The sequence below is a fragment of the Macaca thibetana genome, chromosome 19 (genome assembly GCF_024542745.1).
Source record: "Macaca thibetana thibetana isolate TM-01 chromosome 19, ASM2454274v1, whole genome shotgun sequence".
Lineage (NCBI taxonomy): Eukaryota > Metazoa > Chordata > Mammalia > Primates > Cercopithecidae > Macaca > Macaca thibetana.
The window spans coordinates 52,876,901-52,891,711 of NC_065596.1; the positions used below are offsets into that span (position 1 = coordinate 52,876,901).

General features: G+C 44.7%; 2 protein-coding genes across 44 annotated transcripts in view; one reads left to right on the plus strand and one right to left on the minus strand.

The window, feature by feature from the left end:
• LOC126943623 (cytochrome b-c1 complex subunit Rieske, mitochondrial) overlaps positions 1-14,811 on the plus strand; it is a 1,156,760-nt gene that overhangs the window by 890,026 nt on the left and 251,923 nt on the right. Inside the window, exon 1 of one of the 43 annotated variants that reach the window (XM_050772582.1) lies at positions 1,616-1,619. The exons of 41 other annotated variants lie outside the window; for them this stretch is intronic. The gene's annotated coding sequence lies outside the window, so the exon portion shown is untranslated. Of the gene's footprint in view, positions 1-1,615; positions 1,620-9,287; positions 9,292-14,811 lie in introns of those variants that run through there. One more of the 43 variants, XM_050772615.1, reaches the window with a different exon arrangement.
• Positions 1-14,811, minus strand: part of POP4 (POP4 homolog, ribonuclease P/MRP subunit) — a 619,906-nt gene that overhangs the window by 129,237 nt on the left and 475,858 nt on the right. The gene's annotated exons all lie outside the window — the stretch shown is intronic.

A 14,811-nucleotide genomic window follows, 5' to 3' on the forward strand; every position in this document is an offset into this window, starting at 1 on the left:
AAGACCTTCATGTCTGCTCCCGGAAAACGCGCCTCACTGTTAGGAGTCCCTGCAGGACTTCCGGGTGGTCAGCACCACACCAGTGGGGATCCTGCGGATGTGCAGCTGCAGTTGTAACCGGACCCAGTTCGGCTGTGTGCTGCTTAAACACCAAACACAAGGGGTGAGAGTTGGTGGGAGGAAAGGCAGGTTTATTCAGACCAACCAGCAAACCACGAAGATGGAGGGCTAGTGTCCTAAAGTACTATCTTTAGTTAGGACACATTTGAGGCTCTTTTTATGTTAAGGGCAGGGTAAAGAAGAGGGGGCTGGGATTAAGAGGTGGTAGATGACTGCAGACATTTGGGCGCCAGTGAGGTTCCGAGGAGGTTGGGAACACATTTGTCCTCCGTCAGGTGACAATGCTCCTGTAATCTTTAACAAAACATCGTTGGTCGTTGACAGACTTCCCTTTAGCCTCAGTGTTACCTTAAAAAAAACGACATGATTGCTGTTTTTGCGTAATAACTCAGTGCTCTAAAATTATCCTAGCCTGTAGGCAGCAAGGGGTCAGGGGTCCTTAAACAAAAATGGAGTGAGTGATGTTAGTTCTCTTGCTGTTTCACTGTTACTCAGTCATCTAGTGGTCTCGGGGAGACAGGAACCTGGGTCCCCAGTGCTACAGCCCATGGGCTCAGGCCATCCTGCTGTCCCAGCCCAAGGCCTTCCCTGAGCTCCCAGGCCCCCAGGAGAGTAGGAATGGGAACTCACTGGGTGCAGGTCCAGGAGAGGCTGGCTGGATCCTCACTGTCCCGGAAGCAGGAAGCTCCAGGTAAATCAGAGTCAGCCGGCAGCCCCTGGTGAGGTCAGAGGTGCAGCTGACACGGGCGTGCTGCAAAGGCAGAGATTTAGGCCTAGGAAGAGGCCAGGAGCTCCAAGAGCGCTGCCAGGCTCACTCTCTGCCTCAGCTGCCTATAGCCTGGAACTGCCAGAGGGGATCCCATGCCCTGCCAGGCCTCACAGGAGTCCTCCCCACACCTCCCCTCTGCAGAGCCTTTCTACGGCCCAGAGTCAGAAGGCCTGATGTGGTGTCTGCTCTGTTGTGAGACTCTGGCCTCAGCTTCATCATCTGCAAAGTGGAGCTGGACAGACCTCTCCTTCCTCAGGATCAAACGCGATGGTGGCTGAGGGACTTTGGAAAGGGTTGGGGGGAAGTCGAGGGGCTCTGAGTAATGGCAGAGAAAGCACCTCGGAGTTTCTGGGCCCCGCTGCCTGCACCCGTCACTCAAGCATCCTTCCTGACCCCTGGAGACTCCAGCTGTTTTGAAGGAATGTGTCTCCATCCTAGGTCACCTTTATCACTGCTGGAGGCAGCCTGACACAGCATTTCAAAGAATCAGCTGAGGTCAGATAGACCTGGCTGTGTGACTTCAGATGAGTTCCTTAAGCTCTCTTGGCCTCAGTTTCCTCACCTGGGAAATGGGCCCTCCTTCAGAGGGTTGATACGGGCGAGAAATGACAGTGTGCAGGGAGTGCTCAGGATGGCGCGGGTACAGGGCAATGCTCCGCCGTGAGCTGAGTGCTGGCATCGCCTCTCCAGGCTGTGGGCAGGCTCTAGCACACTGTGCTGAGGGGCGGGGGGCCCTCCAGACTTTCTCTTTCCCCAGACTTTATCATGATGAGTGGGATTGTTCCTGGGGAGCACAGTGGAAAAGGAATGGGCTGCTGGGAATGATGTTAGCCCATTTTTAACTAGGGATTTTGCCTGTTGTGAGCCATTTGCACAAATCTGTCCTGACACCAGCCCCTCTCCACATCCACCCCTGCTCATCTCCAGTCCTTGGTTTATCATGGCCCCTGTTCTGATCCTCTCAGGAACAGTAAATCGGGCTGCTGAGGCCCCAGACAATGAAACACCCTGACGTGTAATCATTTCCCCACTGTTCTTTTGTAAGTCTTTGCAGCCCCTCCAAGATCTTTCCCCATCCGAGAAATAAATCAGGGTCTTTTCTGTTCATATGTAGAAGCTTATGTTCTATGCGGTTGTCTTTGCAAACCGGCAGCAACGGACGAGAAGAGAACAGTGAGACATGCCCTGGACTGGAGCCTGGGGCAGGAAGATGCTGCCCAGGATAGTATCTGTACAGCTTGGCACCTTCTCGGCAGACTCGCCAGGTCAGCTGGTCAGTTTCCCGGCAGACACCACCATCCCACAGAAACATCTCACAGTCTTACCTCCCTGTGCGGACTTTAAAATCACTTTTTATTTTGACATCATTGTACATTGACAGGAAGCTGCAAAGACAGTAGTAAGAGAGGTCCCTAAAGATAGAAAACCGGTGATTTTTCTCCTGGTTACATCTTATGAAACTGGAACTGAACCCAGGTTCAGTTGTTCCCCACTTGAAAGCCACATTTGGGAGACAAGACTTGGTGGAAGGAAAAGCAGGTTTATTCAAGAGACAGCAACCTGAGAAGACAGTGGGTTAGTGTCACAAAGGCCATCTCAAGCCAGTACACATTTCAGGCTCTTTTGATGTTGAGGGCAGGGGAAAAAGAAGGGAGTTGGGATTAAGATGTGTGACTAACTGCAGACATCTGGGTGCCAGTGAAGGTCCCAGGAGGTTGGGAACATCTCTGTCTTCGGTCAGGTCACAGTGCTCCTATAAATCTTGAACAAAACACAATTGTTTACACACTTTCCCTTCAATCCCAGAGTTAGTTTTTGCCCAAATTCTTGGGAGTTCACCCTTTGCATCAGCGTGCCCTGGATGTGAAACATGGAGTCAAAGGAGATTATTTTGGAGATTCAAGATTTAATGAGTGCCCTGCCAGGTTTTGGACTTACATGGGGCCTGTGGACCCTTGGCTTTGGCCAATTTGGAATGAGAGCATTTGCTCAATGCCTGTACTGTTATTGTGTCTTGGAGGTAACGAACTTGTTTTTGAGTTTACAGGCTCCTAAGTGGAATTGACTTGCCTTATCTCAGATGAGACTTTGGACTTGGACTTTTGAGTTAATGCTGGAAAGAGTTAAGACTTTGGGGGACTGTTGGGAAGGCATGACTATTTCGAAAGGTGAAAAGGACATGAGATTTGGGAGGGGGTGGGGCAGAATGATAGGGTTTGGCTCTGTGTCCCCACCCAAATCTCATGTCAAATTGTAATCCCCACATGTTAGGGAGGGACCTGGTGGGAGGTGAGTGGATCATGGCGAGGGTGGGTGGGGGGTTCCCCGGGTGGGTGGGGGGTTCCCCCGTGCCGTTCTCATCATAGTGAGGGAGTTCTCATGAGATTTGATGGTTTAAAAGTGGTGGCACTTCTCCCTTCACTTTCTGTCTCCTGCCGCCTTGTGAAGACGGTATTTGCTTCTCCTCCACCTTCTGCTATGATTGTAAGTTTCCTGAGGCCTCCCTAGCCATGTGAAACTGTTAGTCAAAACTCTTTTCTTCATAAATTACCTAGTCTTAGGTAGTTCTTTAAAGGAATGCAAAAATGGACTAATACAGTTTCAAAAACTACATGAATGCAATTTTTACATTTTATCTCAGTGCTTTAAAATTATTCTAGCCGATCTGCAGGAAGAGGTAAAGGCCCCTTAAACAAAAATGGAGTGAGTGCTGTTAGTTCTTTTACTGCTCTACTGTTTCACAACTATGGCACGATATCAAAACTAGGAATTTGACATTGGCCTAATGTGTGTTTATGGTCCCTGTTATTTAGTCACGTGGGCTACACAAGTGCATTTTCATACTCCTCCTTGGGTCTGTGGCCCAGCCTTCTTCTGGGCCCTGTGGGACAGAATTCCAGACCCAAGGCCACTGTATATGCATTTCTGGGCACAAGGGAGACCCAGGAAGTTTGAGCCCTTCCTGACCCCAAGGAGCACTTGGTTTAGAGTCCTGCCTAGACTCTACAGATGTGTTACCAAAACACTAGGTTTTGGTTTAGGTCCTGTTACTTGCCACACAGAAAGCCAGTGACTGAGACAATGAGTATTGCCAGGGAAGAAGGCTTTTTTGGGTGCTACAGCTGAGGAGAGAGTCGATCAGTCTCAAATCCATCCTCCCAATCGACTAAAATTGGGAGTTTATGTAGGAAGGAATAGGATTCCAGAGGGGTAAAGAAGAGGGGTTTCAGTTTCTTGATACTATCCAGGAGGCCTGAAGGTTGGTTTCCTGGGAAAGGAACTCAGAGAAGACAAATGTAAGTTTCATGCTTTAAGACTAAGAGAGTCAATTTCGATGTTTGTTAAAAGAAATTCATAAACATCCATTCTGTGGAGAACCTGGCTGGTTTCAGATGCCTCAGGCAGCCTCCGAAAGGTCCAGCCTCAGTGTTCCGCAGGTATTTATGGGGTGGGTGTGTGGACGGCAAGGGGCTGACTAGGAGTGTGTGGGACGGACATGTGGAAAAGTGTGTCATCAGGAGCCCATGCTCCTGGCCTGGCTCTGCTTGGTGGCCCTGTCTGAGGCTCAGGGTCCTCGCTGGGAACATGGGAGCAGCACAGCAGCCCTGACCCCTCCAGGGGCCTGCACCATGATGGATGCGACTCCTTGTGTGCGCAGACGCTTTCCCGTGCTCTCTGCCTCCTCCTGGATTCTGGGCGCTGGACTCCCCTGCTGAAGCTGAGGTCATGAGGGATGGGAGAGTTTATAAAAACAGAGTTTCAGGCCCAGAGGGAAAGAAATGGGATTTTAGCCCAAGTGGTAAGGGAGGGGTGCCAGCCACTGTGTGGGACTCAGTCCCTCCTCCTTTCCCTCCTGATCTGGTCCTCTGGGGGAGGGTCTGGGCAATGCTGAGAAGCACTGATACTCTGCTCTAGGAGGTGGATTTACGGAGGGATTAAAGGGCCCCAGAAATTACGGTAGGAGTGGCAAGGTGGGCAGAGAGCAAGGGCTGGTTGCTTCTCTCCTGACAGAGGTCAGTGGCTACATGTTGGGCTCTGAGGGCAGTGGGTCTCACTGGCCACATGCCAATGGCTGCAGGGAAGGCTGTGAAAAAGAGGCTAGAGAGGCTCTCCCGGGTCTCTGCCCTGTGGGGAACAGCCATGCAGGTCACTCTTGACCATGCCCTGCACAAGGATGGGAGTGCCCCACAGCAGCTCTCCTTGGCTGTGGTCACATAAGGGGTCCATGGCAGTATCCTCCTGCCAACTCCTGGCTGCTGAGCCTGGGGGTCTCTGTTCACTCTCCCAGGACTTTGCCAAGGCTGCAGAGCTGGGTTCGTGTGAGGAGAAGCGGATGGATGGCACCCCTCCTGAGGAGTGTGGCCCCTTGGTTCCAACTTTTCTCTCCCACGTGATCCCTAAATCTTCATGGCTGCAGCTCAGGCCACGATGGGTCTTTCGCCGGGCATGTTTCAGGGAGTGGCTTGGTAAGGGGTTGCAGGCACACCCCGGGATCCAGTGTACTCTAGTTCCCAGACCCGCTGACCTCTCTACCCTGTGAGTCCGGGGACCCTGGGCAGCCCCTCACTGTCCCATTGTGCCCTTGCTCTTCACTCCTCGCTCCTTCCATTTTGCTCAGGGATGATGCATTTATCTGCACAGGCTCTCAAAACTCAGGAATCATTTAGGCTTCTTTTTCTACATCCTTGCACATTAAGGATCCTGGAAGTGTTGGGCTCAAGGCTGTCTCTAAAATAATCTTTTCCAGAAAGAAAGAGTGTAGAGGAAGGGTCACACATAGAACGCCACGTGGCCTCTGGAGTCGGAAAGCCTCGCAAGGGTGTGGGCTGGCTGTGTGACCTCGGGCAAGTCACCCAACCTCTCTGCATCTGAGTTTCCTCACCTCTACAATGGGGATGACCATAAGCACTGGAGCCACGGGGCTTTTGTGATGCAGGAAAGGCCTGGCATGGAGGGACAGCTTAATCAGTATTGTGCTATTGAGGTGTACATGGGAAAACTGTGGCCCAGGAAAGCCGCCTGATGGCTCAGCATCCCACAGAGGGTGATGGAGGCGATGCTGCAGCCGGGCCTGGGGTCTTAGCCTGTGTCCACTCTCCTGGGAAGGGGTGACAAGGAAGGCGAGTGAGACCCCCAGTGTGACAGTCTGCAGGGAGGCAAGCCTCGCACGCTGCCTGCCTGCCTCACACCCAGATCCTCGACTGCCCGTGAGCCCGGCTCCCTCCAGACATCCTGAGCAGATCAGCTCCACCCTGCATCTTGAGGCAGTGGGGGATTCGCTGGGTCCCAGGAAGGGTAAGCTTTTGGAACATCTCTTCTTTATGAGCCTTCTGTTCATCCCCAGCCAGTGGGGTCTGGGGAAAGGCGGCTCCCTCTGTCTTCCCATTGTAGAGCAAAGGCCCCAGCACCTGTCCTTGGGGCCTGCTGCAGCTCTGGGGCTGGCACAGGTCTTACTGGCCCCTAGAGGGAGCTCGAAGCCCCTCCAGCTCTGATCTGTCCCTTCCTAAGGAGAAGGGCAGGTAAGCTCCGGACGTCCGACGTCCGGGTGGCATCCTGGGCCCACATTAAGGAGGAGGTGTCCCACCGACTGCGCTCTCTTCGGACCCTCTAGGGCACGTATGGGACTCTTGGTTTTTGACCACAGTCCTGGCGAGCCCTGCCCTGGACTCGCTGACAGGTTCAGATGCAGAGGGCAAGAACCGGCCACAGGCCTGGAGGGTCCGACTGGTTTTCTCTAAGAAGGTGGTAGTGCAGTGTTCAGGAGCAGGACATGAGAGCCAACTCGTCCTTTTTCAATCCCCGAGTGTCCTTCAGCAGCTGAGAGGCCTTGGGCAAATTACTTAATCTCTCTGCGCTTCAGGGTCCTTATCGGCAAACTATCTTCACTTGGATTCCTCTGAACGAGTGCATTGCTGGGCTGGTTATGGCTGAGGGTGACAGGGGCTCGCAGTGTCTGGGACGTCCTGAGGTACATGCAGAATGCCCCTCAGAATTGTCCCTCCAAAGGCCACAGGTTGAAGCCTGCATCCATTGATACCTGTATCCCACGGGCCAAGGGCTACTTCTGCCCCACTTCTGGGTGAGCAACCCCAGGTCTTGGCCCAGCTCCCATGCTGGAAGACTTCATCCTGTATCCCTGGAAGAAAACCTGGTAGCCGGAGTGTGGAGAAACTGGGCAGGCCCTTCGGTGGGCTGCTGCCCACATTTGTGGGCCTGCCCACCATAGCAGCTGCTGACATCTGGGATAGACCAAGGGCACCGAAAGCACCTGCACCGCTACCTCATGGTGTTGGTTTAGCATAAGCCCAAACCCATGGACATCAAGAGACAAGGAGTCGGGGCAAGGAAGGCGACTTTATTTTGGAGAGCCAGCAGCCAAAAGGAGTGTAGATGAATGCCCTACAGAACCAGTCAGTACAAATCTCAGGCTCTTTTTATGTTAAGGAAAAGGGGCAGGGGAGGAGTTTGGGATGAAAAAGTGACCAAGGGCCGGGTGCGATGGCTCACGCCTTTAATCCCAGTACTTTGGGAGGCCGAGGCAGATGGATCACCTGAGGTCAGGAGATTGAGACCAGCCTGGCCAACATGGTGAAACCCTGTCTCTACTAAAAATGCAAAAATTAGTTGGGCATGGTGGTGCACCCCTGTAATCCCAGCTACTTGAGAGGCTGAGGTGGGAGAATTGCTTGAACCTGGGAGGCGGAGGCTGCAATGAGCTGAGATGGAGCCACTGTACTCCAGCCTGGGTGACAGAGAGAGACTCCATCTCAAAAAAAAAAAAAAAAAAAAAAAAGTGACCAAGGACGGCAGACAGCCTGCGCCAGTGAGGGTCCAAGGAGGCTATGCAATCTTCTGTTCGTGGCCAGGTTCCAGGGATGCCGTGGAGTTGCTCGTGGGATGACCTCCTTATCTCCTTGGGGGTGAGTGTTGGGAAGAGACCATGATCATCTTTGCTTTAAACTATAAATGAAATTCCTCCCATAGTGAGCTTGGCCTACATGCAGAGTTCAGCAATAGCAGTTAACCCAGAAGATATCATGCAGAGGGTAGGTTAGGAGCAAAATGGAGCTGGTCACATGAGGCTTTCTTTCACTGCCACGCAATGGCTCTCTGGCACGCGGTCAGGGCGGGATAGGTGTGAGGCGTCTTCTATCATTGTTACGTCCTGGTTGTTTTGCTGTCTGTCTTAGACCTGCTCCTAGCCAGCCCGTGGACTGCACAGTAGCCCAGAGGCCAGATTCAGCCTGCAGACTTGTTTCATTCGGTCCAGAAAGCATTTAGAGCTTTTTAAAATTAGTTGCCACTGATAACAAATTGATGTACTTTCATATAAAAACGGGGAGTTCCAGTTTTTCTGGAACTTGCCCCATGGGGTAGGAGATGAAGTCACCTAGCATGGGAGCTGGGCCAAGGCTGGGGGTAGTGGGTCCAGGAGCCCTGGGCAAAAATCAGGAGGCTGGGCAGAAGGCTCCTGTTTTCCTCTTCTCCCTCTTGGGAGCGCAGGGGTTTGGTTGGTGTGCAGAAACCTGCTGGACCTCCAAGAGCCATTTCCAATTTTGGGGAATAGCTGTCCTGTGGGTTCGTTCCTGCCTAGATCTTAAGAGGGCCCCTGCTGCTCTAAGTACTGTGTGTTTTTCCCGATGGTGATAATAAAAATGACTAGCCAGGAGCTTGACTGCCACAGATCCTGTTCAGGAAATAGAGTTAAGAGCAATCAGAAAGACTGATGGGAGAAAAACACTGGGATTTTCCCATTCCTATTCATTTAGCCCTTTCCAAGGTACTTAAACTTCTCATCTATTCACATTAACTGTCTGAGAGTTGAGCACGGGAAGTGGGAGATGGGAGGACAGGGTGGGCATGGTGAATGTGGCAGCTTCTCTAGCTTATAAGGACCCCTGTGGGTCAAGGGGATTGGAGGACTGGAGTCAGGGGACGGGAATGTACAGTCTGACCTCAAAATAGGCCCCGCCCTGCCCCTGCATGTGGGGCTGCTGTCACGGTGGGTTTGGGACTTTTGGGAATGTTGCACATGTATCCAATATCATTTCTCTCCTTAGCCTGTTATTGGTGCCCAACATTCTACCACTGGGGCACGGGGTGGCCTCCTGGGACTCCCCTGGGGCACAGAGTGGCTTTCTTGGGTATTGACTCCATACCGCTTATTAGCTGGGTGACCCTGTCCAAGTCAATTAACTTCTCTGAGTCCCATTTTTTTTCTCTGTAAAATAGAGACAAGATTAATAAGACTTCCCAGAGGTGTTTTACGCAATATGGAAAAGCCACTGGGGATGGACTTGGCCAGTCATTGAGCAGGCCGTCCCCAGGAAGCACACAGGATCATGTCCACGGGCTGGGTATTTTAGGGATGTCCATCTCTGTCTTCAATGGCATAGAGGGGGCCTGTGATAACATGGCTGTGAGATTCGGTCACCTCGATCTTCAAAGAACGATTTTCAAAGATTTTCAGAGAGAACCACAAAGCTGGCTTTTATCTCTTGTGGCAGCCCTGTCCCCTGGGAGGCTGGCAGAGTATGGAGACTCCTGGAGCCCTCACCTCCTGAGGCCTGGGGTGCTGGTACTGATACTAGAATTTAAATTTGGTTGTTCGCTTATCAGTTCCCCCAGAAACCTGTCTTGGACAGTCACTCCGGGAGCTGGCCCGGATGTCCAGAATATCAACGTCTCTCCCACAATCCAGGCGTTTAAATCACAACAGCTTAGCAAGGTGCTTTTACAAAGAGCATTTATTGTTTTTGTTCAGCTCATAAAAGCAATACATGTTTACTGGGGATAATTCAGAAAATATGAAAAAAATGTAAATAAATGAATAAAATTCTTCCCTGTGCCCTACCCTGAGATAGCTGCTTTAAGCGTTTTGGTGAATTTCTATTTAATCTTTTCCTTCCTCCCCTATCTTTTCCTTCTTTCTGTTATAAAAATAATTCAGGCAGAAACAAATAGGGAAAATGTAGCAATAATCCATGTTTCCATTATCCATCTACCTTTTAATCTCCTTCCTTCCCTCTCTTCTCTCACCTTTTCTGCTGTCCTTCTTCTTTCTTAAGGCAAATGATTACAGATAGAGCTAGAGTCTTTTTTTAATACACCCGTCACCCCCCTGCAGGACCACTCCTTGAAATAGGGTGTATCCTTCCTTATCAGGCTTTGATACTTTTGCCTCATGTATATGTATCCATGAACAGCATACATAATTGTTATGTGTGATCCACATTTTAAGAACATGGGGTCACATAATACATGCATATCTGCCACTTTTATTATTATTATTGAGACAAGGTATCATTGTGTTGCTCAGGCTAGACTGCAGTGGCACAATCGTAGCTCACTCCAGCCTCCACCTCCTGGGCTCCAGCAATCCTCTCAGCTCAGCCTCTAGAGTAGCTGAGACCACAGGCATGTGCCACCATGCCTGGCTAGTGTTCTTAGTTTTTGTAGACATGGGGTCTCACTATGTTGCCCAGGTTGATCTTGAACTCCTGACCTGAAGTAAGCCACCTTCCTGGGCCTTCCAAAGTGTTGGGATTACAGGCGTGAGCCACTACACCTGATCTTTAATATATTTTTATGTAACATTATATTTTTGAGATATTTATCCCTGTTGAGATGTACACCTTCAGTTTGTTTTACTGGTGCAGTTATATTTTATTGTATGAATATGCCACAATCATTTACCCATTCTTCCATTGATGAACTTTACATTGAAGCAATGAACATCTTTGAGCAAGTCTTCTTGACTTGTACGCCATGTTCCTCTTCCATGTACACCAGGAAGTGTAATTGCCAAGCCATCAGATGTATGGACTTTCACCTTAATATCATCTTGACAAATTGTTTTTGAAAATGTTTATATACATTGTAATTCCCACCAACAACTTGTGAATGTTTTTATTTCCCTTCAACTATAACTACCACTTGATATTGCCAGATTTAAAAATTTTAGCTAATCTGGTGGTATGTTCTGATGTGGTATTTCATCTCATTGTTTTGATTTGCATTTTTTTCTGAAATGCAATGAAATGAAGCAGCATTTTATATGCATTCAGTCCGTGAGAGCTTTATCTATTATAAATTTGACCATTAAACTATTTGTAATTGCTTTGTAGGAGTTCTTTAGATAGTCTTGATACTAATCGTATAATGGTTATATGTGTTGGAATATAGTCCTATGTTATAACCTATTTTTTAACTTTGTGTCTTTAGCACACAGAAGTTTTAAAATCTCAATATAATTACACTTAGCATTTTATTCTCGTTGATGGTGTGTGTTCTTGATATTGTGTTTAAGAAACTGTGATATGACATCAAAACCACAGTCAACAAAAGCAAAAATAAACAAGTGAGAATACACCAAACTAAAAACTTCTGCACAGCAAATGAAGCAATCAGCGAAATGAAAAGGCAACCTATGGAACGGGAAAAAATATTTGCCAACCATATATTTGATAAGAGGCCAATATCCAAAATATATAAGGAACTCATTCAACTCAATACCAAAAATACAAAGAACCTGATTTTAAAAATGGGCAAGTAGACTTTCTCAAAGAAGACATACAAATAGTCAACAGGTATATAAAAAGGGGCTCACCATCACTAATCAAGGAAGAAAGGCAAATTAAAACCACATTGAGATATCACCTCACACCTTGTCTATTATCAAAAAGACAAGCGATAACAAATGTTGGTGAGATGTGGAGAAAAGAGAACCCTGTGCACTGTTGGTGTGAACATAAATGGTACAGCCATTATGGAAAACAGTAGGGAGTTTCCTCAAAACATTAAAAACAGAACTGGTGTGTGATCCAGTGATCCCATCTCTGGGTATATATTCAAAGGAAATGACATCAGTATGTTGACGAGATACCTGCACTCCCATGTTCACTGAAGCGTTATACACAATAGCCAAGCTATGAAATCAATGTAAGTGCTGAAGGATGAATAGATAAATCATGTGTTGAAAGGTGTGATGTATATATACAATGGAATGTTATTCAGCCATAAAAAGAAGGAAATCCTGTCACTTGTGACAACATGGATGAAACTCGATGAAATTTTGCTAAGTGAAATAAGTCAGACAGAAAAAGACAAATACTATCTCATCTCACTTATATATGGAATCTCAAAAAGACAAGTTAATGGAAATAAATAGTGGAGTGGAATTGCAGAGGCAGGGGGAGGGAAAGGAGAGATGTTGGTCAAAGGGTATGAACTTTCAGTTACAAGAGGTATAAGTTCTAGGCATCTAATGAACAGCGTGGTGAATATATTTAGTAATACTGTATCGTATACCTGAAATTTATTCAGAGAGTAGATCTTGAATATTCTCACTACAGCAAAGGTAACTATGTGAGGTGATGGATGTGTTAACTAAATTGATTGTGGTAATCATTTCACAAAACATATATATAATATAACTATATATACAATTATATATTTATATATCATATAATTATGTATAATTATATATTAATATATTATGTATTAATAAATATATAATATATAATATAATAAAATATATTAATATATTATATTAAACAGTATATTTATATATTATATTAATATATTGTATAACAATATAGCATATTAAATATTATATAATATATTTAATATAATATTAAATATCAATATAATATATATATATATAAATATAATATAATATATAAAATTATGTAATAATATATTTAATATAATATTAAATATCAATATAATATATTAATATAATATAATATCTAAATATTATATAATATCTAATATAATATCTAACATATTATATAATATAATATTTATATAATATATACACATTATACACCTTAAATATATACAATTTTATTTGTCAGTTTCATGTTACTAAATACAGAGGGAAAACAGAAATTCTCTAGATTATTTTACATTTTCACATTCAAAATTTTAAAATTCCTAGAATGCTTTTTTGTAAACAGTGAAATGTAGGGCTATCTAAACTGTATATTTATCAATGTATTCTATATAAACATTAAATATTCTTATATCTATACACATGGATATATATATTTAATATGTATACACATATACATGTACATATATGTATGTATAGATAGATGTATGATTGTCCCAGTACCATGTATTGAGTAGTTCATTTTTCTTTACTAATTTTTAATTTCTTTTCTGTTATCTATCAACTTTTTGTATTTACCTGAGTCTGTTTCAGTGCTTTCTCGTTGTTCCACTAATCTATTTGTCTGTTCCTGTATAATGCCACATTGTTTCAGTGATGTCAACTCTATAACAAATCTTATTACTGGGTACATCCTCTTTACATTGTTTATACTTTCTTTTAAAAATTGTCTTGTCTGTCCTTCCTGTCACTCAGCATGAATTTTAGGATCAGATTGCTAAACTTCACTACAAAAAAGTATTAACATTCTAAGGGAGATTGTTTTGATTTTATAGTTTAACATAAGAAAATTTGACATGTTTATGATAATGTCTTCTCATCCATGAATATAGTACATATTTGTAATCATGTTGGTGTTTTTATAGTCTCTGTAATATTTTCATAAGGACATTAAATAGCTTCATTTATTTATTGCTATATTTATTTATTGCTAGCTTTTACAGCTGCTATGAATGACTCTTTAAAAAACAACATTTTTTAAGGGTTCATTGTTGGATTCTAGAAGAGTTACTGATTTTATGTGCTGATCTTCATTTTAGGATTCTTGATGAACTTTATTTTTCTATATATTTAAAATATATATAATACACACACACATATACACACACACACATATACATGTACGTAAACAAGTCTGTATTTGTTTTCTAATAGTCTTTATCTGGTTTTGGTAATGAGGTTATAGTAGCCCCGTAACATGAATTGGATAGTTTTCCCTTTTCTGTCCACTGAAATTGTGTTTTAAAAAATATTTTTAGTATGATGTGGTAGTATGTTTAGAATCTAGGAAAGATTTGCCTATAAAGTTATTGGGCTTGCTTCTATCTAGGAAAGAGATTTTCGGCTTGCAACATGTATAATTTATTTAATCGTCCTTTGTTCATTCAAATTTCTCATTTATTTTTGAGTCACAATATTAGATAATTTATATTTTTTACCAAAAATTATCTACATCAACTATATTTTCTAACTTACTGTCATAAAGTGATTCATGTTTTTTCTTATGGTTGAAAAATATCTCTTCTGAATCTGTCAGGCTGTCTCTCCTTCATTCTCAGTATTTTTTTCAAATCATTTTATTTATTTTTAATTTATATACAGTTGAATTTATCTGTTTTGTTCTATAGTTCTACTAGTTTTGACAAATGTAACCACCAGCACACCGAGTCTGTTTCAGTGCTTTCCCCCAAGTTCCCTCATATTGCCTTCTCATTGTCAACTACCTTTACTATTCCCAACCTCTGGCAACCATCCTTATAATTTTGCCTTTTCCAAAATGACATACCAATAGGATTATATAGCCAGATTCAAAGGCTACACACCATACTGCTGGTATAATGCTATACCACACTCAAAAGCTACATACCGTACTACCTACTGCTACACCAGTGTAATGCATTTGAAATTCATCCATGTTGTATTTTTAATATTTTGTTCTTTTTCTATTATTGGATAGTGACCACTGTATGTCTAGACCACAATTTGTTTATCCATTCACCAGTTGAAGATATTCACCCTGTTTGTAGTTTTTTGATTATTATGAATAGAGTTGCTATATAAACATTTATGTACAGGATTTGATGTGAACATAAGTTTTCATTTCTATTAGTTAAGTACCTAAGCTTAGGATTGCTGCATAATATGGTAAATGCATGTTTAACTTTATGAGAAACTGCTAAACTGTTTTCCATAGTATCTCTACCTTTTGCAGTCCCATAAGCGATTGTTGGAAAGTTTTTGTGGCTCT